This window comes from Diplotaxodon limnothrissa, linkage group LG14 (genome assembly GCF_057381915.1).
Source record: "Diplotaxodon limnothrissa isolate DT_005_m linkage group LG14, D_limnothrissa_male_GT1.1, whole genome shotgun sequence".
Taxonomy (NCBI): domain Eukaryota; kingdom Metazoa; phylum Chordata; class Actinopteri; order Cichliformes; family Cichlidae; genus Diplotaxodon; species Diplotaxodon limnothrissa.
Window position 1 is genome coordinate 1924042 of NC_140609.1, and position 25846 is coordinate 1949887.

The window sequence follows — 25846 nt, forward strand, 5'->3', positions numbered from 1 at the left end:
CGTTTGTTATTTTTATAAGAGCAGTTTCAGTGCTATGTAGAGGACGAAAGCCAGACTGGAACTGTTCATAAAGGTTATTATCAGTTAGGTGAAGATGGACTTGTGAAGCAACTATTTTTTCAAGGATTTTTGAGAGAAATGGTAGATTGGAGATAGGACGAAAATTATTAAAGTTGTTGGGATCTAGACCAGTTTTTTTCAGAATTGGGGTAATAGCAGCAACTTTGAAGGAAGCAGGAACAGTTCCAGTGGTGAGTGAAGAGTGAATAATAATAATAATAATAATAATAATAATAATAATAATTCAGTTCTGGTTTTTTGTGGAGCCAGGGAATTTAAAATACTACTAAGGCTATGATTATAAAAAAGTACCAGGTCCTCTTGAATAGCTAAGTTGTTAGAAGACAAGCAGCTAGAAAAAGCAGAGGAAAGGATATCAAGATTTATATTCTTGATATTCCGGAAAGAGATAATACGGGGATTGTTAATTACAGAGAGGGTCATGTGAACATTAAAGGAGAGAAGTAGATGATCCGAAATTAGCAGTTCGTCAGACTTACTGCTCCAAAATCTGAACCCTGCCGGAGGCACCCGAGCCCGCTGTGTGGCAAGAACCACGAGCACGCCGCTGAGCCTTGAGCCACAGCGGTAAATGGGCGAACAGCTTCAAGTGTGACATCTGTCGCATTTCCCCATTTTTCCCTACAGTCTCCATCCCTCGCTCTTACAGCGTTAAAAAAACAGAAAAACCCACATGGACGTTAAAGGAAATCGGAGACAGAGGAGACGGGCGAGGTAGGGAGCAAGCCCAGAAAACAACAATAGATAGCCACAGCTTTGACAATGCCTTTCCAACCCTGACACCCGGCCACCCCTCCACCACCTCCCGAGAGCCAAGACCTTTGCTCTTTCTCCATGACAGGCGGCATTCTTTTGTCTGAGTTCGCCAGACTCTGGCCAGAGGCAGACAAAAGCAAGAGCAGAGAGGGGACAGAGAGAATGACAGAGCAGACAGAGGGGTCGGCAGAGGGGTGGAGGGTGAGAAAGGGAGGGATAAATGGATGGAAAGGGAACGATCGTGCTCACCTTTTGTCTGGCACACTCGCCCTCTGTCTATGTGCTTTGCATTTTCCCTTTTTGTTGTTGTTACGCACTAATCCTCAAATAATCTTTTTTGATGAAATGTGAAATTATTATGAATTTTTCATACCCCCCCTCACACACACACACTCCTGCTTCCGCCTGTGCTGTCCAGTGAGGTCCACTTGAGTCCTTGCTGGTAATGGCATTAAAAGGACAGAGGGGAATCAGGTGATGTTGTTTAGTCGCTTGTCTCTGTACTCCTCTGTCTGCTTTACCTGTTACATCATCAAAAGTTGCCTCACTCCTATACAACCTCCCTATTCTGCAGCCTTCCACTTAAAGTGCCATCCGTCCATCAATCGATTTTCTTCTGCTTATCCGGGGCCGGGTCACAGGAGCAGAAGCCTAAGCAGAGAAGCCCAGACCTCCCTCTCCCAGGCCACCTCCTCCAGCTTGTCAGGGGGAACACTAAGGCATTCCCAGCCAGCCGAGAGATACAATTTCTCCAGCGTGTCCTGGGTCTGCCCCGGGGCCTCCTCCTGGTGGGACATGCCTGGAACACCTCACCCAGGAGGCGCCCAGGAGGCATCTTTGTCAGATGCCCGAACCACCTCAACTGGCTCCTTTCGATGTGGAGCAGCAGTGGCTCTACTCTGAGCCCCTCCTGGATGGCCGAACTTCTCACCCTATCTCTAAGGGAGAGGCCAGCCACCCTTCAGAGGAAGCTCATTTCTGCACATTACAGGTAAAGCACAGCTTTCCTTCCTGAGTCGTCTGACGGTTTGCTAGAATCTTTCGAGGCAGCCCCACACCCGAGTTTTCTGCTTCAGCCACTGCCCGAGGTGCGTTTTGCTTGGCCTATCAGTACCTATCAGCTTTCTCCGAAGTCCCACAGACTAACCAAGCCCTATAGGACTCCTTCTTCAGCCTAATGGTTCCCTTTACCTCTGGTGTCCACCATGTGGTTCAGGGATTACACCACAACAGGCACCAACCACCTTTTGGACTCAAAGCACAAGTGAATAAATAACTCCAAAAGTATTTCTGAGGACAAAAGTGAGTCTTTTGTAATTTGTGCCAGTTTGACCTGGAAAGAAAGCACAGCAACAACAACAACAAACTTTATTTATATAGCACATTTAAAAACCAGTGGTGTACCAAAGTGCTTAACATACAAGAGGGTAAGACGAAGTAACAGGGAGGATGAAGGCTATGGCAAAGTACCAACGTGTTAAATGGCATTGAAAACACAGAAGCAAAAGAAATGCATATAAAAGCATAAAAGAACAATATATATAAAGGATATAAGCAGGTCCGTTAAATGCTATTAAGCAGATATCCAGTAACTCTTGACAACAATGACAGATACTGGAGGATGGTGTCAACTGAAATCAATTCAAATCCCCATTTGAGTGAAGAGATACAAAAAGACCATCAAGACTACTATTAAAATGGAAAATCCAGAAAGTTTTTCAGTTAAAAAGTTTAACTATAAGAGTTGTTCTGTCTAGGATTCTCACAGTGAGCATGCATTTCCAATGAAATATCCATATTGTGTCAATAATGAAAGAGAACTGACACAATTATTTACCGTACTTTTGTGCAACTTTGGTCACTAACTCTCTGGCCTCCTCTTGGCATTTATACTTAAAGTTACATATTTGCCAAAAACACAACAAAATAAAGTCATTTCACAGTTTTATTTGAGGATATCAAATTGATTGATTGATTTGACTGACATGGATCTGCACTAAAACTTCACCATCACAATGACTGATGGTGCACATATTTAGTGAGATAAATGTAAGCCTTTCAGAACCTTTGAAGACAACGTGTGACAATGTATTTACTGACGGATCATTACTTTGAGGTCATCAACATTTAACCACTCTGTGTTAAGCTCCGAGCACCTTCAGTTTCAGATTTCTTGTGGCTCTAAACACAGCAGGAAGGTCACTGAGTTCTTGATGCAGAGTGGGACATGCTGTGCCGAGTCTTACTGATGATTGCAGTCATTGTTTTCTTTCACACGTTGCACTGTGCACGTCAAATGTATTTTTGTTATCCAAGCACTAATTGGGATGTTCTCAAACTATATTTACACCCAACAGATGAAAGCGGTGTCAACAGATTACTTATTAGATTACTTACTTTTACTTACTTAGTTTTGGTTAGTGCACAGATTAGTCCACTGATACGATCTGTTATTACTCAAACACATCCTGACCAGACTGAGGTCGTGGCTTAAATATAGATATTATACTTTCATTTACAGTGTTTAGTCACCATGTGATCAAAACTCATTTTACTCAAAAAAAAGTTAAGAGCTAGTAAGACATCAAGCCTTTTTAAAGGATAAAATTCAGATGATTTTACTTTAGTACAACTAAGGTTTGCTGAAACTACTAAATATATTATCCAACTGTGCCGCTCTACAGAAAGCCTGGCTCAGCCCCGTACATATCTACTCGGTACATAGAAAAGGTAACTAAGGAACGAAAGCTCAGAGACAATTAACAAAATATCTCAGTCAGCTGAGACCAAACCCAACACGCAGTCTAAACGCAGTTAAAACATATGTGATGACAGCCTTATTAAACCATTTAAAACTCTTCAATCTGCAAAGTAATGACACGAAATGTGAAATTTGTATTTTCATACAAAAGAAATGCACCTGCATATGTCCTTACATTAAATATCTGATATACACACAACACTGAGAAAAACACTGATCCAGGCAGTGCGACTGCTAAAACATGTTTCTCTGTATTATTGTGAGCTGACATAAGAATACATGTTTTCATTTAATTTCAGTGTATTTATCTGGCTCCAAACGAGGTGCTTGATATGTTCATGCAGTCTAAAGTCGATCAGCGTTATAGAACTTGGAGGGCCGAGGACAGACACATGGGCCCCACAGGGCAACGCTACACAGTGTGTTCACACACAGCTCACGCACACACCCACTGCCACTACTTTTAGTACATCGCTGACGGAAGGCAGCTCTTCCTCTCCCCCTCGTCTGAGCATGCCCCAGCTCCGAGCTCTCTCACAGGGCTGTAACTCATGAGTTGCTGTAGTCGCCAGTGTATACTGCACCTTGTGTTGGGGCACCTATAGAGCAGAGCAGTGCTTGTTAACGGCTCAGCAGAGAAAGAGGAAGTCGAGAGGAAGTACGTGCGCGCGCGTGTGAGAAAGAGAGAGAGCGAAACGGGCAGATGGACACGAGAGGACGTTTGCCACTGAAGGCGGTAAAATAAATAGAGATGGCAGTCGAGGAGAAAATGGAGTAACACGACACAACGAACCCAGTGAACTTCAAGCAGAAAATGGCTGTTTCCAATATATCATCCAGCTCAGAGAACTACGTGGATGAAATATTTCCAGAACTTCAATTAATCTAAAACCCCTCATTTGTGACCAAATGCATTGTATTTTAGCAAAGCACATCACATAATCTCCAAACATACTGTAAATATAAGATGCAGAAGACGAAAGGAGAAACAGCCTGAGGAGCAGAGATGCAGTCGTGCAGAGAGATTAAGATGTCTGAAAGAAGGAAAATGAGAGAGAAAGAAAATGAGCTGTCTGATGCCCAGAGGAACTGAACGAGCTCCATACTTCTAAAGTCTTCACTTGTACAGTATGTATTATTTATGTCCTCCTCTGCTGCTCCCTACCATGCTGGCTGGCTGGGGGCCTTCTTGGCTGGCTGAATCATGACTGGCTGAGCAGATGAAACACTGACTGGCTGGACGACCTGACTGACCGGCTGATGTGTGGTGCATGATAGAAGGCTGGTGCCTGCCTCACGTTCACTCGTGCTAATAAAGACGCGGGCTTCCAAGGTTGTGTGTCAACCACATACTACATTTACACCGACAGCTCTTTAAGGTCTGCAGCTGTGAGAACATTACACTTCCACTACCTGACCAAGCTATTAACCAGATATAGTCTGAGCCACAATGTGTATCATTGGTAAATGAATTAGTTTGTAAGATGTGTGTGAGCCGGGGGCAGAAATAATATATTTTGCATGATGATATTCTATCAATACAGAAACACCAAATATTGATACTTAACACTAACAGGGATCATCTCATTCATCACCTTTCTGCAACCAGTGATTGCCCCGGCAGCGGTGTCTCTCAGCCTGCATGTCTCGAGTTTACCAATCACGTTCACAACCGGCAGCATTTCTCCCCAGTGACAGGCGGTTGCCAGGAGGTTTCTCTGCCCTGTTTAAATGGGTCCTAAAACCATCAAAGTTGCAGCAGTTGTAAGTCTGAGTGTTGTGTGCTCACATTTAGGTAAGGTCGGAGGCCAGGGATTCAAGATGGAACAACATCCACACAACCTGAAAATATAACAGTTTCAGCTGAACTAACTAGTCCCTTGGACTTGTTGTTGTGGGTAATTAAAGCTGCAGAGCCACAATTTCTGAAGTGTTTAGTTAAGGCAGCAACAGCCCAAATTAACATGATGTATACTCTACTGAAGCTGTAAAGCTGCGGAGAATAAATATCCAAAAGCTGTCACGCCATCATCAAAGGCTCAAACTTTCACCCCTCAAAACAAGTTCTGAACGGTATGTTTGAGAACAAAGCACGAAGTAGAGGTTAAAAACACAAAGTTTGATCTTTAGACGAACATCTCATCTTCATAACTGCAAACATCACTGACTAGAATTCTTGCATATCGATGGCATGTCCCTTCGTTCTGAAGGTTAGTAAAATACATACAATCTGGTTTTTGCACCCTCATTAAAAATATTCCATAACACCCGAAGCTTGAAACTGGCTCATTTGGGCAGAGGAAGCCGCAAACTTGCAGCAAGGTTATCTTCAGTTTTTCACTGAGTGGAACACACATGATCACTGTCGTCGAAACCTGATTAAGATTCAGGCCTTCAGAGAAAAAGTATTACTTTTTGCTTTACTCTGACTTTTATTTTTACATGTCGCATGTAACTGTCTTGACACGTTTGTATTCATAATTTCAACATTGGCTCGACTTTTTGCATATTTTCTTTTCTGGTTTGACTTGTAGGCTGTTTGACTGTGTATTTGCATGCATATATAACGTCTGCAGAACAGAAAGAACAGATGTCACTGCATCTAAATCATTTATGCCTGCCTAGCCCAAGGCTATTGTTTGACATTTCCACCTGGGAAAAAAATCCCCAAACTTAGTAACGGCTGCAAAACTATGAAGCCAAAATGAACAATCTTGGGCTGTAGATAAGGAAAACTTGGGGAAAGGTCTGTTTATCCTCATGTGCAGTCCAGAAATGCCTCATCAATGTTGTAAATTACACTGTAGGTAATCATGAGCTCTAATAATGCATAAAATGTACAAAAGTTGGTGCAACAGACATGAAAGACAGCAAGTGATGCATCCAGTGTAGTCACAGGAGCACCAGGTGACCTACTCATCATGCAAAGAGTTGCACTGACTGCATTATTATAACAGAAAAGAGCTCCAGGGTGAAATGCCAAAAATGCCACCAACAGGAACTATAAAAAAGTAGCAAAGAACTGTCTCAGGTCTTTGACAGCATTGTTTCAGTTTATATAATGGATTCACTTATTTAAAGCTTGGAGTGAAAAATGATTCCTGCATGTGTTCCACTGACATTCAGCCTGTCCAGCTGAAAACAGCAAAACCCTTTTCTGTCTGTTTTGCTGGGTGAATAAAGCACTAATTATTCTAATGTAATAACTACCATGAAGTGCTGATTCCATGCAGCGTTGGCTTCTAACTGCGTTAAACGATACAACAACATAAAACCACGATGGCTGCAGATGCTGAGGTATGTCTGCACCCAGCTCGGTGCCTCTGTGGAAATCTAATGTATCCCATGTTGGGAAGAAATGAAATATATGTGTTGAGAGGTATACTCAGGGTATGCTCTCCACTGAGAGTACAGCTCGGAGGCTCAGTGGAGCACAGCTGGTTTATTCTCCTGCCTTTGCTTGGCAGTTTCCAAGGCCTCAGGCATGAGCAGCGTGCTGTACTTCTTGTACCTTTCTGCAGCTCCGATACTCAGCTAACCTCCCTCTGCTGCCTTGGTGTTGGCCTCTAGTCTCCTTCTCCATGGAGGGCACTGCTCCTTGTGGCTGCCGCTGAGGTGTAGATCAGCTGGTGAGTCTCGGTGATGGTCGCAGTAGGGCCCGCCGTAATGCTGCATTAACATCTTCTAGCAGACCTTCAGAGGGCACTTCACATAGTCTTGGTAAGTCTGGCTATGGAGCGCCCAGGCTTCCAGCTTCACCATGATCCCGTCTTTCAGTTCGGCTGCTCTTCTGTCGTACTTGGGGCGTGATACCCAACCTCCCCCCTGACCTGACGTCCTGGCTCCCCCTTGCTGTAGCATCTGTGTTGTACCTCATCGATACTCCACCTCTCATAGCAGAGTTTAACCAAACACAGGATAAACAATAATCTAAAAGCAGACAAGCATGATCTTTATGAAAGTTACATCTGCAGTAGAAAACTGCTGAGCTAGTGCTTATTTCACACACTTTCGGACCCCCCCTCCATCCCGGGTAGGCCCCCTTACCTGTATCCAACCTCTCCTAAGACGTCCTGCTGCCTGCCATGCCCTCCTATGCCTTCCATTCTGCCATTATGTACAAAGTAGGGGCGGAGCCTCTAAAGCTCCTGGCGAGCACCTCACATCACAGCATGGATGCCCTACATTTCTCTCACTTATCTGGGCTAGTTGTGCACAGATGGCCCCCTGAGAGGGAGGCTTTGGGGACATTCGCTGGCCGCCAAAATAATTACCTGCCACACAAGGCAATAGTTTGCGGTGAGAAGCAGTCATTTTTACACCATGAAATAAAGCATTCTGGGGGATAGTGCACTTATCCCCCTCTCCAGCTCTGCCTTAATTTACTGCAGTCTCATTCACCTATCTTCCCTCACTGCACTTCCTCTTGCTGTGCTGGTCTCTCACATTTCTCCACAATTCATTACCACCTGTCAATCATCTGTCCAGGCAGGCAGGCTTACCCATCAAACACTCAAACTGCAAGAAGTGAGATATACAGGGAACTAAACAGGATTCGGCATGGCCAGATAAATGACTCCTGCCTGTTGTGTAATTCAAAACCAACCTCAAACTTTCACTTCAGTCTTAAAAACGGACATAATGTCCTTTTCACCTCATACTCCCTAAAGGTGCAAAACATCATCTCCACCCTGCTGTTGGTAGAGTTTCTGAGGGCAGTATATAATATAATGCAGTGCACTGTCGTAAGTATTGCATTTCATCCATTGTAACACTCACAAGGTGGTCAGTGATAGCATCTTTAAAGACAAGACTAGCATTTAATAACTATGCACTTAAAGCAAAAGCCAGGAAACAAATGTGCTCCAGTTTTATCCATAAATGGATCAGTGATAACACGCTGCTGATTACAAATCTCCACAGAAAAAAATAATCTCTAGTTTGCAGCTTTGCTTGATTAGCAGATCTCTAATAATTTACAGGTTTTTTGCATTTGAGGTTAGCTATCTTAGTTGTTGTCAGTTAATTGACCAATTCAGATTCAGAAAACCAGGTGCACTATGTCCTTCAATACAGACATACAGAAAACTGCAACCTTAACAAAGAAAGTGTAAGACTAAGCTAACATTAGCATAAACAGCCATATATTTAATGCTGATACTCTGTGCATAGGAAAGAATGTTCGTCTTATTTAATTACCAATCACAGCAGATGGCCCCGCCCCTCCCTGAGCCTGGTTCTGCTGGAGGTTTCTTCCTGTTAAAAGGGGGTTTTTCCTTCCCACTGTCGCCAAAGTGCTGCTCATAGGGGATCATATGATTGTTGGGTTTTCTCTGTATCTATGAAGCGCCTTGAGGTGACTTTTGTTGTGATTTGGCGCTATATAAATAAAATTGAATTGAATTATGACTTTGCACTGTAATGCCATCAGGGGAGTTGTTCCCTCTGATGGATAAATTATGTGATGTCATGCTTCTCGTGGCTCCTTCACCTTTTACATTTTCGTTTAAATGCAGAGTTGCTGAAGGTTAATATATAATTTCCTCTATCCAATATCATCAGTCAGGCTCTGGTGCCAAACAAACATGTATCCAACAGAAAAATCCTACAAATCCCACAAAGCAGCAATTAAATTTGGAAAAACATATCCCAAATCTAAATCCTGAAGAGTCTGTTCTGAGTCCTGATGACTGAAATTCTACAGGACAGACAGTGTGAGCAGTGCCAGAGATGAGGGAACAACCCTCACACACCTCCAGACCAAACAAACACTGCTGTGCTGCTGACCCACACCAACATCCAAGGATAGGCAAACCCATCTCTCCATGATCGCCATCCTGCACTGCGTCACATCAAGACAGTTTAACTCATAGGCAACATTTTGGCCAATCACCTTTCACGTCATTTATTAAATTGCAGTTGATCACCACGTAGGGTTTGCTAAATACTCTGCATTTTGTGTAAGGTTTCATTTTGCCCAGACGTCTGTAACACACCTAACTGCTGCGACTGTGCAGCACCGATGACATCTGAGAGCTCCGCCCTCAAACCACGCCCAGTATTGATGGCAGCGTATTCGCACTGTTTCCCACAACCTAAAGCTAAATTTGTTTCCATTGTGTCTCTGCACAAGCAAGCAAAAACAGAGTGCTTAAAAATTATGCTGAATTCAGATTTTTACCCAAATTGGAGCTAGCACATTAAACCCATCTATCTGTTCAGAACTGCAAGGAAAGAACTGCAAGCTGGCGTCTTAATCACAGCATAATAATGTGCTTTATGAATCTTTTTTGTAAGACAGTGAATTTGAACATTAATTATCTTTCAGCATTAAAAATATTGTTTGATATTTAAAGATTTGGAAGCGTTTGCACACACTGGTGGATTAGCCATCAGAGAAACATGAAAAATGATTTTGGTAATTACCAGTATTGTCCACATAAACCCTACATTGTTTGCACTGCACATAAGAACGGCAGTAAAAAGGATTTTTATGTGAACTGCACGTAGCTCCCGACTCCGTGACATCAAATAAATATGTGTTTATATCTAAAATGCTAGAAGCTCGATGGATTGTGCTCCGATCATAACTGCCTTTGCCAATGACTAAACAAATATGGCTGAATTATCAGCCTTCTATAAATCTGCCAACACTGTTTTGTTTTTTTGTTTGTTTGTTTGTTAATCAGCTGAGTGCACGTAGCTGCTGTCTCAGACCTCCAACTGCATTAGCTGGAAATAGCCATCTGCTCTCTCCAGCATCACCGCTGTGGGTGGATGTTGAAAGCAGTTTGAAAAATAGCACCTCTCATGCCTTTGTCTTTCCTCATACGGGACACTGAACAAGTAAAAGTGTCACAGTGTAACAGGATCAGTAGATTGTGAAGCGTGAACACCTCTGTCAGGGCTTGAAGCTTGGCTGCCTGCAATTAACACATAGGAGAGATTTTGTTATCATCGGACGCTTGATTTCCCGTGCAGCTGCATTTCCATTCCAATTAAAACCCAGATTCCTCACCTGCTCCACATGCCAGAAACGCAAATTCTCCTAAAAATGCAGTCCGACCTCGAGCTCGCACAAGCTTCCAAGGACACAAATATTTGTTTTTGAGAGAGGACGACAGACCTCTCTGTCTTTGAAAGGGAGCGGGGGGCTGAGTTTTACTCAAGGTTACGCACACATTCACCCAAAGTCTATTCAGAAGAATCTGTTGATAGCTCAACAAAACTGCTTCACAGCTCTCAGTCCGCAACCTTCAGAATCACATTTTACTGCACAGTTACTCAGAGTGAGATTTCATGTCAAATTTGTCTTTTTTTTCAGCACGAGTGAAAAGAAAAACAAATAGTTTATGAATCGAGACACATAATTGTGACATAATTTGGGAAAATTGCTTTTGATTGCAGGGCACGCAAAATGTTTAATCGTGTTTATCAGGCCGTGTCGGACGGAGCCACAGGGCAACATTAGAGACGAGCCCGTTTTGAGCTTCACAAGCACGTAAACCAACGAGGTATTTCTCTGTGCAAACAAATCCTCCAAGCGCATCAAAACAGTAAAAGATCATTGTGGAGAAGATCTGCAGAGGAGAAAGTCCCCGATGGAGGAAACTCTTATCTCGTTCCATTCATTCTAAATTGGAACGTTTATCCACAAATCCTGCTGAGATGTGCAGTATCATAGCAGTTTGAGCACTATTTAAAAGAGATGGGGAAAGTATAGGTTAGGAATCATCCCGACTCTCCAAAAATAATGACACAACTTTACAAAAGGCATCATAAAGCAACACTGTTCTTACAACCAGATCTGCAGATCTACAACCATGTTCAATCTTTTCTAACGACTCTTTTCGAGGTTGTTTCTCTGTACAAGCAATAAAATAATTAAAAAACCCAACTAAAAAAGGTCCAGAGGAGACGACACGCAGGATTTCTTTTGAGGTCTGTCCCTGTTCTTTCAAAGTTTGGGGTCTGCTCAGATCTCACCGTACAGACAAAGTTATTTTCCCAAGTTTATAAAACCTACAATAAAGCTTGTCTGACCTGCCGTTGGGCACTGCTAGCACACCTTGGAGAGTTCCACTTGCGTGCTTTATAGTTGGTATAGCATTTGAAGGGATTATAATTGTGCAAAATAAACATAAAGTCCGTTCAAATGCATAAAGCAGAAAATACACATTAGGGGATTTACTGTGTAGTCTTTAGAGTGTATCCATCTACATTTAACGATGACTCGTTGGTCATAGCAGGGTGGCAATGCTGGCTGTGGAGTCACCACTCCAGAGTAAATGTCTCAACAACTATTGGATGGATTGAATTAGGACTGGGCGATATATCGAGTTTTTAAAAAAATATCGATATATTTTTATGCGCGATATGAGATGTGACAATATCGTTTAATCGATATAGTCTATGTTACGTTATAATTATACTTGTGGAGCTGCAAGTTTGCCTCTCTTTCGTCCACTTTTGTCTCTACGCAGCGTTACTCTGTCTCGCCCTCCCCCATCGCTTCACCTGCAGACAGCGACAGGACGGACACGGCAGCTATCAAAGAGGAGCTGCTCGGTAAAAAGAAAACATTTGGAGACTATTTTAGTGCTGCAGCATGACGTTAACACCAGAACTGCATTAACGGGGCAAATCTCTGTTAACGAGTTACCGTGGGGCTGGACGGCGTCAATGTGTTAACGAGCTAACCACAAAAGTTGACAGCGCGCCTTATGTATGAATTCTGGTTGTGCTTGATGACCGCGAACCGTTTTTCTGTGGTACGCGCGCTCAGCAATCTGTCAAAAAATGTTTCAGTACGACTTTGGTAAGCTACAGAGCCACAGCGCTTGATGGACTGTCGGAGCAGAGGAGCCTCGCGGAGTGATACGTACTGTGCTTCAACGTAATATTACCGTACTGTGTGTGTATAAGGACCATAAATGGCACCTGTTCAGAGACGTGGTTATGAAGCGGATTTCAAACCCCAGGCTGTCAGTCACGCAGCAGCTGCTTGTTATTATGCTCAGCGTCTGTTAGTTTACATTTTGACTGCACAGTTGTGAGCTTTTTGTTATGCACAAAAACAACAGTTTTATTTTATTTATGGAGAATTATTATTTAATAAATGCTCATAATTTATTTCAGAGTAATTTTTTTCATGTACATCTACGCTGTATGTTAATAAAAGTGCCCGTGTGACGTCTGGGACACAGCTTTGACTGTTTGTTGTTACTTTATGGCTTTAAAAAAATTTATCGAGATATATTTATCGTATATCGCCATCCAGCTAAAGAATATCGAGATATGAATTTTGGGTCATATCACCCAGCCCTAGATTGAATGTTATATTTACATTAGTGGTTCCCAGAGGTTGGTTCAGTGACTTCAGTGATTTTAATGTTGTCGTTGCCACGATCAGGTCGGGTTTTATATTATCCAGTGAAACTGGCACCCATACAACGTTGGTCCCTAATGGATTTGGTCCCTACTGTAACAAACTAGGCAGTCTTTGTATTTTTAGATAAAATAAGGCAACATCGATTTTAGTAGAATCACCTTTTTAATAATTTGTTAAATGAAACTGACAAATTAGTAAGTTGTCATTAATGTTCTTTTCATCTACAACTATAGGTCAAAACATGGATCAGCGCAATACTTGATTTTCAGCACAGGTTAGCATGTCAGTAAACTAAACTCGGACAGATTACCGGTTAGCCTTTTGGTCAAAGCAGCAGACAGACTCCTGTCATGTGGTTATGCTTAAACAACACCCGGTGGTTCTCCTTCTTCCAGCCTGCACAGCTTACAATTTTATCAATCATTTACAGTAAAAGCAAAAACGCCTGATGGCCTCAGCAAACTGTTTTCTTCATTTTCCCCAGGAAAAAAAAGCATTTCATTGAATTTGGATTTTTTTCCTGGCCACACACTTGGAGAGCTGTCGCCCTAAACATTTGTTTTATTTATTCAAATATTTGACATATCCCAGCATCAGCTGACTTAAAAATAGCTGCAACACAGCAACACAGAATTTTGAAAAATATACATTTTAAAATCATGTAAGAGTAGAAATAATTTTTTAGCGTAAACTTCAAAAAAGCCACCATCAATGACAAAAATCGGACACATCTAAGACTATCTACTTTTAATCCTAAAAAGGCCTTTTGAGTCTTGGAAATACTGGCTTTGAGGTTAGAATTAGGGGAGCTGCTTAGACCTCAGAAGGAAACAGCACAGTAGTGGTATTAAAAACAACATCATGTCTGAATTAAATACAAATGAGCTGCTGGTCGTCTCCACAACAAATCTGATGGCACAGCGTGCCGTAACCCTCGCTAAGCCTCGGGTTTACCAAGTCCACCGAGGTCCGGTAACACCTACGGATTCTGGCCGTACACAGAGCCGTGCTGCCCGAGGCGAGGCCGGGCCAGCCTAGCTCAGTCCAGCCCAAGGCTAGACTCACTGGGGAATTTCAGCTAAATTCAATTTCACCTCTGGCCTCTGTCACAGCAGCTCGAGCCGGCGCTACACAAAGGGCCAAGTTTCACATTGAACGTGAGAACCCCCTCATCTCCTGACCCCTATTACCATACGAATGAACCCGAGAAATGGAGCAGAGAGCAGCGACACAGAGAGACACGAGCGAACGAGCAGAGTGGCACAAACGGCACCGTTTACAGCACTTTGTTAACGAATGCGTCTCTGTATGTACGTGCTGTTAGCAAAAACATGCACCTACATGAGAGATCATTCAGAAAGAATGTTTTAGTATCCTGACGCTTCAGCTTCAGACCTGTGACCTCAGAGGGACGAGTGACTTACCTCTGCGCCAAGCGTTCTCAGCTACATGGCTGGGACACCAGCACTTCTACGTCTGATCGACTGCGTGACCATCAAATACATTTACAAAGAAATAAATAAGTAAAAAACTTGAACTTGAGCAGCTCAGTCCAAGGATCAGCACCTCTGTGCCGGGTTAAATGACACCTCACATCCCCGTGGAGCTTCTTTCTCTTTCACTACAGTTGTTGTTCTTTCAGTATTTGTCAGCACTCACTGCTTCTCTCTTCAATCATCACGAGTTCCCACCGACAGATAAGGAAAGAAGACGTGGCCACGGCAGCGTCTGGGATTTCCCCCCCGTTTCAGCCTGAGGGATATCTTTTCATGCTCTGCTAACAGGCCTAAAGCAGCCTAAATATGTCCTGGTAAAGAAGTGTTTGGCTTGGAAATGGTCTTTGTATTTTATCCAATGCCAGGAATACTATCCGGAGTATTGAGCATCAATTAAAGTGTTAAAGTTTTAGTGATTATTTGAAATCTGAACCAAAGGTTTACAGCCTTTAAAAACCAAGTACATATATGTTTAATTTTAAAATTAAAAGGTCAAAGAGGGATACAGATAGTGAATAAAGCCCCTCCTTTTCACACCACAGCAGGTCGCTCAGCATGTTTGATTGGACAGATTTTTATGCTGGATACCCGAAAAGGATTTGTGTCTGCTCCTGGGATTAAAGCAGGGACAGTTAGCTTGTTAGGCCACTGTATAAACCACCGCACTATGAAGTCCATAAATAGACAGAGTGAATACGAGCAGAACAAATATTTGGTACAGGCCTTTCCAACAATTCCATTTCCCAAACGGTAGGTTTGTGTTTTTTAATCTAAATGCAGCCGTTTTAGTCCTGCAGCACAGACCGAGGGGGGCAGAAGGAAAGAGGTGAATGTCAATGCTGGGTGTGTGGAGAGCAGGTGTGAAGATGAATAAAGGTGGTGGAGGAGGAGGAGGCCGTTGCTGGGGGGGAAGAGAACAGACCAGGAGGAGCTGCGAAAAGAGACAGCACAGCGTCGAGCTGCAGCCACACCCAGGGAGAACTGAGCATGCTCCCTAACCACTCTTACAGTGAATGGAAGGTTTTTAACATGAAAACAGACAAAATACCAAATGAGATTTTGCAGTCTGATATGGTTGGGACTGTAAGGCACGACTGTTGCTGCTCCTCTTTGTCCTCTGGCGTAAGGCCACAGCTGAAGTGTGGCAGCCAGGAAGGGACACTTGATCTATAACTGCAATAAAAAGATAAGGGACCGACAGCGATGGGAAGAGCGCCGCCAACGCTGCGAGCGCACCATATGTTCCTATTATCTCTGATCTACAAGACAAGCCGTCGAGTTCACTCCTGCTCCGCGGCTCCGACTCTCTGCTACACACACAAACATCACGTAGGACACTACACTCCATATACCCGACACCAGCTTACATGTTTAAACGACTGGGTTAGGGAGTGTGAGCACTAAAGTTTGGTTAACCACATTTTACACACCCGTTTCTGTGCAGAAACGAAATCCTTTCGACATAGATTCCTCCATGTAAGCGCAATACAGGGAATATCTGAGTGATGAAGCAACATATGTTCACTTCAGCTCACACGTACATCTCACTAGACCACAAATGTTCGTCTTGTTGCGTAAAAAAAGAAAATCACAATGATCTGAGAAATAATTACAGCCACACCTAGTTAGCACTTTCATTTAAAACATGCCTGATTTTATTACTAAAAAAGAAGAAAAAACAGATTCATATATTGCAAAACTTAACAGGCATGTGTGAACTATATCTTTTAAAAGCAAGCAGCACACAGCTATAAGGGGAACATAAACTACATGGCTCCATGGCTTGTGGCATGCTGACACTGCATCGACTACTGCACCAGCAAAATAAATAAAAGATACATAACGATAATGCACGAATATATTCAGCAAACACTGAAGCAAACTTTCTGCTGTTTCATTTGATGAATGATCAGATGCAGAGCGAGCGGCCAGACAAGCCGCTGCCTCTCCCCTCCGTCCTCCTCCTGCATCAGAGCCTGTGGTCATTATTGCCCTCCAGACTGCTTTTATCATCTCGATAAATCTCTACCGGCTCAGACGCCGCGTAATGAGGAGACCTGCAAGACCTGCAAGGCTGTCAACCTGCGACTCTCTCCATCGTGCCGCTGAGGCACGATGGAGAGGGGTATGAAAAAAAGAGGTGGAGGGAGGCAGACAGAGATGAGTTAAAACAGAGAGCGAGGGCAGGAGTGTCGGTTAGAAGCACGCCCACACACTGAGCACAGCTCTAACATTACATTCTGCTTAGAGGCTCGAGTCTCAGTGGAACAGCAATCATCCTTCACATAAAAGCTTCTCTGACACCTTCATACGACTGTCTGTTTTCCTGTACCTGCATACATTCTGCTTTGTTTACAATATGCAGCAACAAGTGAGGACTCAGAGAATCAAAGGAGAACAGATCAGCTCTCAAACCGACAGGCTGTTTCTGAGAAGGGTGGCGTGTCACACGAGTGTCAGGAGGGACCTCATCTGGAGTCAGCTTCAATCAGCTGTTTGCTTATTTGGAGTCACAATTACTAGAATTTGTTACCTCAAATTACAATTATGCTTCATTCTTTCCCTTAATTAACCGCCACCACGAAGGCCATGCAATCATAATCAAACCAAATTTTAGTGACACAGAAGTGCTCGAATTTTCAAAATGATCAGGATCTGGGTCATGCTGCAAAATCAAACCTACAATAATACAAAGGAACCCCAACAATGAGAAGAACACCGATACGCAAGGAAAAACTCCCTTTTTAACAGAAGAAACATCCAGTTGGGGGGACGGGGAGCAAGACAGGACAAAAGAGTTTATGATAACTAATGCAGAGTGGTGTATTCATACACAGTGATGTGGCTTTACATCTTCACAAATAAATATAAATACAAATTATAGAAAGAGACATGCTTGCAGTGCAGTACTGATCGAAAGCCTCCCTGAACAGGGCACAAAAACAAATGTGGTGCAGAGAAGCTACACGCGTCCAAAACCATCATGCACTGTCGATCTGTTATCACGAGGTGGGATAAAGTAAGAACAACCAGACGTGGCGCCAATGTGATATAAATAGATGTTTTTTCTCTTTTTACACTCTGGGAGTGCACAGTAAGAATAATAAGACTCCTCAGAAGTCTCTAAAAAATTAATTACCAGAATCATATCTGAGATTTTCTCTGTCTGAAGTGTTCGTGTGTCAGTGATGTTCAGCAGCTCACTTATTAAATATTTTCAAGGGTTAAGATTAATGTTAAATGAATAATACTTAATGTACAGCAAGGTTATTATCGTTAACGAAAACTAACGAAATAACGAAAACTAGAAGTGAAAAAACATTTTCGTTAATGGAAATAAAAATAAAACAAGACTTTGCAAAAAAAGGAAAACTAACTAAGACTGTAATGAGTGTTCACAAAACTAACTAAAATTAACTGAATTTATAGCAAAATGTGTTTAGTTTTTATGTGTGTGCGTGTCCTACAATAGTCGAGGGTGAAAATAAAGTGTAGTTTCCAGGTTTTTTTCTTGCTGTGTCTCATTATGCCAGCAGGTGGCAGTACGTTAGTTGAGTCGTCTGTGTTGCTGCTCCGTCCACGCGCAGAATCATGTCAGCAAAAGTCGGGAGAAAGCGCCAGAGTCCAATTTGGGATTACTTTGAATATGACTGTGTTTTGGATAAAGCAAGTGTCTTGTAGTGGAAAGAGACAAATTATGAGGGACATTTCTAAAGGGGAAAAATCCCACAAACCTTAAAGTGCACTTGAAAAGCTCACACAAGAAGGCTAACCTAGCTTACCTTGAGAAGGTAAGGGAGCACACTCAACCCTCATCCCCAGAAACAGACGCTAACCCCAGGCAAGGCAGCGTGATGCATCCCGAGACAACTCCACAAAAAACATTAATGCAGTGGTGAATGTGCAGCGTTGGTGAATGTGTTTATTGAGACTGGGATATCTACACAACTGTGTGAGTCTTCAAAAGGTTTAGCAATGCACCCGGTGCTGCAAGAGTTAATAGTCTCATTGGGGCCAAGATATATCTTATAGTTGCCTGGTATCAGTGGTTGTTCATCTGCCCTCACTTTTTACCAGAGGTTCCCCATAGGTGGGAATGTGAGTTGTCTGTCTCTGCATGTTAGCCCTGCGACAGACTGGGGACCTGTCCAGAGTGCAGTGTAGCTGGAATAGCAACATACCCAAGGATAAGCAGAAGAGCATGACTGATATGATGAAACTGGGATGTTGTTACACTTAATTATTGCAAACACGACTAAAACTATAACTGAAACTAATCAAAACTAAACTGAAACTAAGGATTTTCAAAAAAAATAAAAACTAAACTAAACTAGCAAACAATTGGTAAAAACTAATTAAAATTGATATAAAATTGAAAATCTGAAGTCAAAACTAAATAAAAATAAAACTCATGAAAATTGCAAAACTATTAAAACCCTAATGTACAGCTGCAGTTTCCATGATGCTTATGTAGGCTGTAAATGAGATGTGAGCACAGATAAATGTTCCAAATTTAATTTAAAATGTTGCAGAAACATCTGTCAGTAATACAGGACACACTGATGCACTCAGTGTTCAGGATCAGGCTTCATGGGTCCTCCTGATGCATTCACTATAATACAGTTTTATGTTGATCTGGGATGTTCTTGGTATTCAGGCCCAATCCTTCTCTCTCTCCTGCTTCTATTTTAGGGAAATATATTCACTGTAAAAGCTTTTTATTATCTTATGATTACTAGGATATCCGCTCATAAAAGCCTGAGCACTCCAGGAAAACTTCACTGCAGCACCTGCACAATAAAAACACGGCCTAATTATTGTCCTTTGCAAACAGACACAGATCCGACAAATCAGCCGAACATTTCTACTGTAATTTTACAGGAATCGAATCATTTCTTATAAATAGATTTTGCAATGTTATATCTTCATGTCAAACAAAGTCAGACTTCAGAATGAAGTAGGACGTGGTAGTAGGTTCAAAATGTAATTATTAAATATTTAAATAAATATGTGACATCGTGGGTGTGAGGTGTGGGTGTTCCACCAACGGCACATATAACAATGTTTACTCTGTAATGTAATATCCAAGATACAAGGTGCTGCGAGACGAGCACCTGGGAAAGGTCAGGAAATGATGTTGCTCTTATAAGGACCAAAACCAGATGAGTGAGAGTCTGTGTTTTGTTGTTTTCCTTCCTGTTTGCCACCAGGATCAAACACCAGGCCGAATTTCACTCAAACTGGCAAAATGACGACGACGTTAGATTTGATTTAAATGTGTTGTTTTGAAACTGAAGAACTGGGCTGTGGCTTTGGCAGATAACGGACTTTTAAGTCCTCTTGTAGTTGAAATGAGCTGGCGCTGTTTCTTTCTTTTAAAGCCGACATCTGCGGGTAAAGGCTGCAGGATGAATACCAACTATGGCCCATTAAGAAACACTCTTCAAAAACACCTGCTAGTCCCCCAGCTGGACACCGCACCCAACTCATTTTAGATTTACTTGCTACAAATTCAAGAAAATAAAACGATACAGTAAACACAAAAGCTAGTGACTAATAGAGGTTATAATAACCAGCAAAACTAGGTGTGGTTATCAGTTTGGCCACAGTTGAACCGTCTGACATCTTGTGCACTAAAGCTGGCTACTAACCCAAAAAGGACAAGTTCCTGCAAGTTCCTGCGTCGTCCTTGTAATTTTAAAGCCCAATTCATTTCTGCAACAAAGACCCATTTTATCTGAATTCAGCAGCTTTACAAAAACAAATCCAGGAGAGTCGTGTACCTCGGAGAGGAGTGAAAATAATCAATGCTCCTACAAACCTGATGTGCTCGGACACTCTGCATGTCCCCAGCAGCTGGCTGGTGCAACTGCTCGAGGGAAAAGTAACAGCTCCAAAGAGACAGACCAGCGTTGACCTGGTGACAGAGTGTGTGAGAGAGAAGGCGTGAACCCTTCTACCTCTCCTCTCTGATGTCAGACAGAGGAGCCTTGCGTAGATGCTGACGCCCGTGCAGCCGGTAAAGCAAACACACTTTCTGACAGCTGATACGTAGTATGGACTTTGACCTAAACTGAGCCTCAACAACAGCCTAGCGTCAGCCCGGCGCTTCCTCGGGTCCGGTCCGATGCCCTCCCACACTGTCAGGAGCCGTCTCCAAACCACCCACACTTTCTTATGTAAGGGGATAATCCTGTGCAGTCATTTCAATGATGCACAGCGCAGGAGGTGTAGCGCTGCATAACTATTTGATGCCCGTGGTGAAACCAGTGCATTAACGTTTGATAATCATAATACCTCGCAGCAGATTATACCTCCTTGTGCTGCCCCAAAATTCCCCTTCTCACTCAGTCCTCTGCATCCTGCACTGCATGCAAAGTATGGAGGAATATTTGAAGAGCTGCAGCTCCTCTGACACTTTAATGACCCGCGCCTTTCCAGACTCCCCGGCTCTTTCTCAGACATCTCAATCACCTTCCCCTCTGGTTTAAAAAAAAGAACTCATTTCACATGAACGCTCGCTGTGTGGGTCCTCCAGCAGAAACAAAAAGGCGGCCTCTTCGTGATCTGGCAAACCATAAGCTTGCCTTTATCTTCCCTCCCTCATTAAACTCTGAATAACTCAGCAGAGAGGCAGAAAGACGAGAGAGAAAAGTGATTGAATTCTGTTGGAGGAATAAAAGCCCCTCGAGGCTACCGTTTTGAATGTGTGCCATGTCGAACAGTGAATCCAGAGATCCTAGAGACAACAGACCCTGGAAGAATGGTCTATAGACACAGCTCCAGGGCGGGCCAGCTACTGTAGATAATGTACCGCGGATGCCGTGTCACGATGATGACCCGTCACGACCTCGGAGGAAGGCGGAGGAAAGAGCTGCGAAAGGGAAGTCAGGGGGAAGTCGTGGCACCAAACTCGATATCTCTATTCAAACGCCGCGCTGGCAACCTGGTCGCACTGAATGCGGCCCAATTATTTCAATACACCAGCAGCCCTGGGAAGGAGCAGAGAAAGGGGACGCACGAAAAGAAAAATGAGTTTGACATTCAGGCGAGCTGGCTGAGGGAGGTAACAAGTTCACGGCCCTTTCAGAAAACACGGCCGCCTGGTGTGTGATGGATCACGGAGCCTCTGACGGGCCATCGGGGGCGAGACCCGGGCAGTTACGCATGGGAACCCAGTCTCCAAGGAATAAGGGAGTCATGGTGCAAATAAATGAAAAGATGGAAGCTGCCTCAGCTGCTTCCTGAGCTGCTCCATGTGGAGCCACAACGCTGCTGCTGCTCAGAAATGACAGGACCGATGCTTTTAAGGCCTCAACAATCCACTCAGAGCATGTAGTGCAATTTGTTCGAGAATAAAAGAAGAAAAAATAGAAACTGTAACAAAACTACATTTCCCATAGTGCTCCTCAGTAGGCTCGTTAATTAAACCACTGCCCTCATACTCCAAACTTCTCAGCCACACAAACCTTCAGAGTAAGAGTCACACAGGCCGTGGGGAGGAAAGTGAGCACTGTGTCTATGGAAGGTCCTGTTAGATGATGAGTCCAAAAAAATTCTTTAGAATGAAAAGAAAAGATAAACGAGCTTCACACCAAGTCCCAGCTCATCATTCAGAGCTCCTCTCACTCTCTCTGGTCTAAACACCAGCCGGTGTGCAACACAAGAATTTAGGTACTAAAAAAATGCAATTGTAACTAATAATAATCATTACAATAATAATAATAATAATAATAATAATTTCAATATGGACAAAAGGTTCTGTTTTTGGTCATGCAGCCCCCTATTCAGAAAGCTCACTTTTTAATCACTCATTAAACTTAAAAAACAGATCAATTGTGATTTTTAGTGACTTAAATTATTATTTTTCATTTTGGCACAGGACGTACGCTGTTTTCTTTGGTGTCCTGGTCATCTACCATCTATGTCTTGTCCACAGTTGGACATTGGGGAGCCCAAAACCAGAACCAAAATAGACACAACACTGGACAAAACTCCACCGGCTGCTTCAGGTAACAACAACACGATGTTACCTGCACCTGTGTTGCTTTGTGACTGCAGAAAGTTAGAAACTGTGCGGACAGCTGGTTTCCACGTGAATAAAATCATCCGCAGGACAAAGAAGCAACCAAATGAATCTGACGTCTGCATTTAAAGGGACAGTTCACCCAAACATCACGTGTGCGTGTTTTTCAGCAGGGCTTTTTCTCCTTTCTGATGTTTCTGGGTGAGATGCTGGCTGTACAGATGTCTCCATCTGTTTGCTTTGTTTGGTGGAGTCGTGTGATTGGTGCATGTAGTGCATTACAAAGAAAATAGTTACAACATTAAATTGCTGTTTTTGTTTGTTTGTTTGTATGTTTTTTTTGGATGTGACATGAATTTGGTTTTGTTACATTAAAGCATCAACATCTAAACGTTGTCGAAGAAGAACGTGCACATCTGCTCTGACCTCTCCGATCTCTAGCTTCTATATTTAATAGTAGCTCTGCTCTCCACAGATCATTGCTGAGCCAAGTACACAGATAAATATCAGTTGTGTTTTATTAACATGTTAATTGTGACCAGAAAAAAAGGCACTAAATCTACAAGCACAGGCCAGCAGAGGAACATTTTGCTGCAGCACTTCCTGTAAACCCCTAAATATCTAAATGGGTAATGAATCTAATAATAGACTTCAAGTCACAGAGTTAGCTACAGCATGTCTGGTATGTCAGAGACGGCAACAGCAGCCACTACTCCTCTAAACACAAGTGCAGCTTGTGACTAACGAGGATTGCTTCATACTGGACACCACTGGGATTTCCACAAAGGAGAAATTAGACATTATTAGTCAGGAAACACATATTTAAAGATATTTCATTGATTGGTGAACATGCTGAAGTGTATTTTATGTGATAATAATAATTTAATAAATATTTTTCAGCTGTTTGACAAAAGGATCCATTGATTAGTAAATAAAATAACCGTCTTACATAACTGTAGCTCTACTTGGTGGGAGATGACGCCAGATCATTGATAAAAGGTATATATGTAATTACAGCGCGTTGCAAAGACGAGCGTCTGAACCACCACGGCTGATCTAACAAACACATCCAAGCATCACAGGAAGGGCTTCTGTCGAAAATCTCTTCACTAAAAGAGAAAATTCGTCACGTCTTTGCGCTCCAGCTCAGCGTGAGTGAGTGCGAGTGCCCGGCCAGCAGCACGGCTCTGTGATTTCTCCCTTATTGTAACCACGTGGCTACGTTCGCAGAGTCTGTCCTCCCTCAACACGTGTATGCATGTGAACATCTGAGCTATAACAGTTCCCATGTGCAGCGCTAAAGGGAGCAGCTGGAGTTTCTGTACTTTGGCTCGGCTGCGGCGACACCGGTCGGACGGCGCTGAGAGGAGACGGTGCAGAGGCTGTCAATCAGTCGCTCAATTCCCCACCAACACGCACGCATGCACACAACACGGGTAAACGAGAAAAACACTGGATGCACACTGCTGGAGTTTGCAAGCATAAAAACCAAGCAAAGCGAAAGAGCGAGCGCTTGTTCAGTGTTTTCTGGGCACTGACCTGGACAGCACAGCAAGCACAGCGCCGGTCAGCCTCTCATCTTCTTCTCTCCTCACGTTTCACACTCCAGCTCCCTCCTGACTGCCTTTTGAAGTTGGTCCCTCTGCTCTTTTTGAGGTGAAACTCGTTGGTGGAGGAGGGAGGGGAGAGCAGGAGAAACGTGGGCTCTCTCTTGCCTTTTTGTCCCACTTCTTGTCCTCTTCCTCCTATTTTCTTTACTTCTCTTCTCCCTTGTTGTCTCTTTCTCTAGGTGAAATTCTGCACCTCCTCTTGCTCTTCCATAGCAAAACGCAAACCTCTCCACACACACTCACTAATGGAGGGAGGAGGGGAAAAATAATATGTTGTGAGAGAGAGCGAGGGCGAGCGGGAAGGAGAGAGTCGGGGAGAGAAAGCAGCAACAAAAGTCTGCTCAGTCACCTCGTCTCCCTCCTGTTCAAATTTAGAGGCTGGATTTCAGGCTGTGAGTCAAACTCTACTGGGCATGCCCACAACCGTGGCACACTTTGTGATGAACACTCACTTCCTCTCTCGTTCTTGCCTCCCCCACCTCTCTCACAGCCCTTTCTCTGCCTCCCTCCCCTCTCCCTATAGCTCGGTTTAGCAGGGATCAGGGATTGCTGGTGCTAGTCCAAAGTCCACTCAGCTCCACGGGACAAGCCCCACTTTGCATGAAAAATATCACAACTTCAGCACAACTAAAAGTACTGGGACGGCTGCTGCGACAGAAAGATGACACTCTCTTTGATGATTTTGCTGCCAAAAATATCGTAGGCTTGCTGAACATTTCCAATCTATGTAATTCAATCATGTGCATGTTAGAATCCTGTCTGGACTTCAGTTATGTCATATTTAATCCAAAACTAATGGACGTGTCACTCAGGATCACACACAGATCAGCCACACTCACTTTTGCTAATGAAATGTTTTCATATAAACAGTTTCCTGCGTCGCTTCTGCTCCAAACAGATCAAGTATTATCTGGACCCGTGTGACATCCTATTCAAGGACTGCTTGGGCCCGGCTCTCTTGCGCCTTATCGCTGATGGTGATATTTGCAGACCTCAAGCAGAGCATTCTGACAGCTATGTGAGGTATGTGGACTCTGCCGCTTGAAATCTCTAAAGCACCATTGTTTTCTCTAGACTCTGGACGGCATTGTGTGATGCATTTCTTCAGCAAGCCAGCCTCGTGCCTGTGCTATCTCTATCTCTGGCTCCCCACACTGACCCAGATTCTCCCTAGCAAACCATCAGGACGCCATGTATCAAAACCAGGCTGTGGAACGAGGACAGCGAGTTCAGAGAGCGGCAGACGGGCAATGAAAGAGAGACGGGCAGAGAAAGTTCCCCCGGCATCTGCAGACAAATTCAGAGAAAATACTTTGAAATGAGCGGCCGGTTCAGGGAACATTTTTAACCGTAGCCAGGGACCCGTGCTGTGTCGAGACAACAGCGTAATCCTGTGGACGGTTTGAGCAGAAAGTAATCCATCTGGAGCATCTGAGGGGTGGAGATAGGAGCCAGGTGGAGGAGGAGGTCCAGACGGCTGCAGGGTTGACCCCGAGAGGTCAAGAGGTCATGAGAAACAGCCAGTCAATATGAATAGAGGGGTCAATGCCATGGCTGGATAAGTCAGAGCCACATGTGCCGGGGTCGATTGATGGAAGGATAGAGCGTGGGGGTGGGAGCGGAACAAGATCCAAATTAAAAGCCGCAGAGGACGATAGACGAGCTTGACGAAACCACCGTTACTACACAGTTTGGGCAAAGTGTCTTCTCAAACCACATTCACAA

The 25846-nt window shown here is 43.4% G+C and overlaps 1 long non-coding RNA gene across 1 annotated transcript in view; it reads right to left on the reverse strand.

Moving 5' to 3' along the window:
* The window catches only part of LOC146618203 (uncharacterized), a 119967-nt gene extending 95492 nt beyond the window's left edge, over positions 1 to 24475 (reverse strand). The window contains exon 1 of the long non-coding RNA XR_014906791.1: positions 24051 to 24475. This is a non-coding gene — a long non-coding RNA (uncharacterized LOC146618203). The remainder of the gene's footprint in view (positions 1 to 24050) is intronic.
* Between the last annotated feature and the right edge of the window lie 1371 nt (positions 24476 to 25846).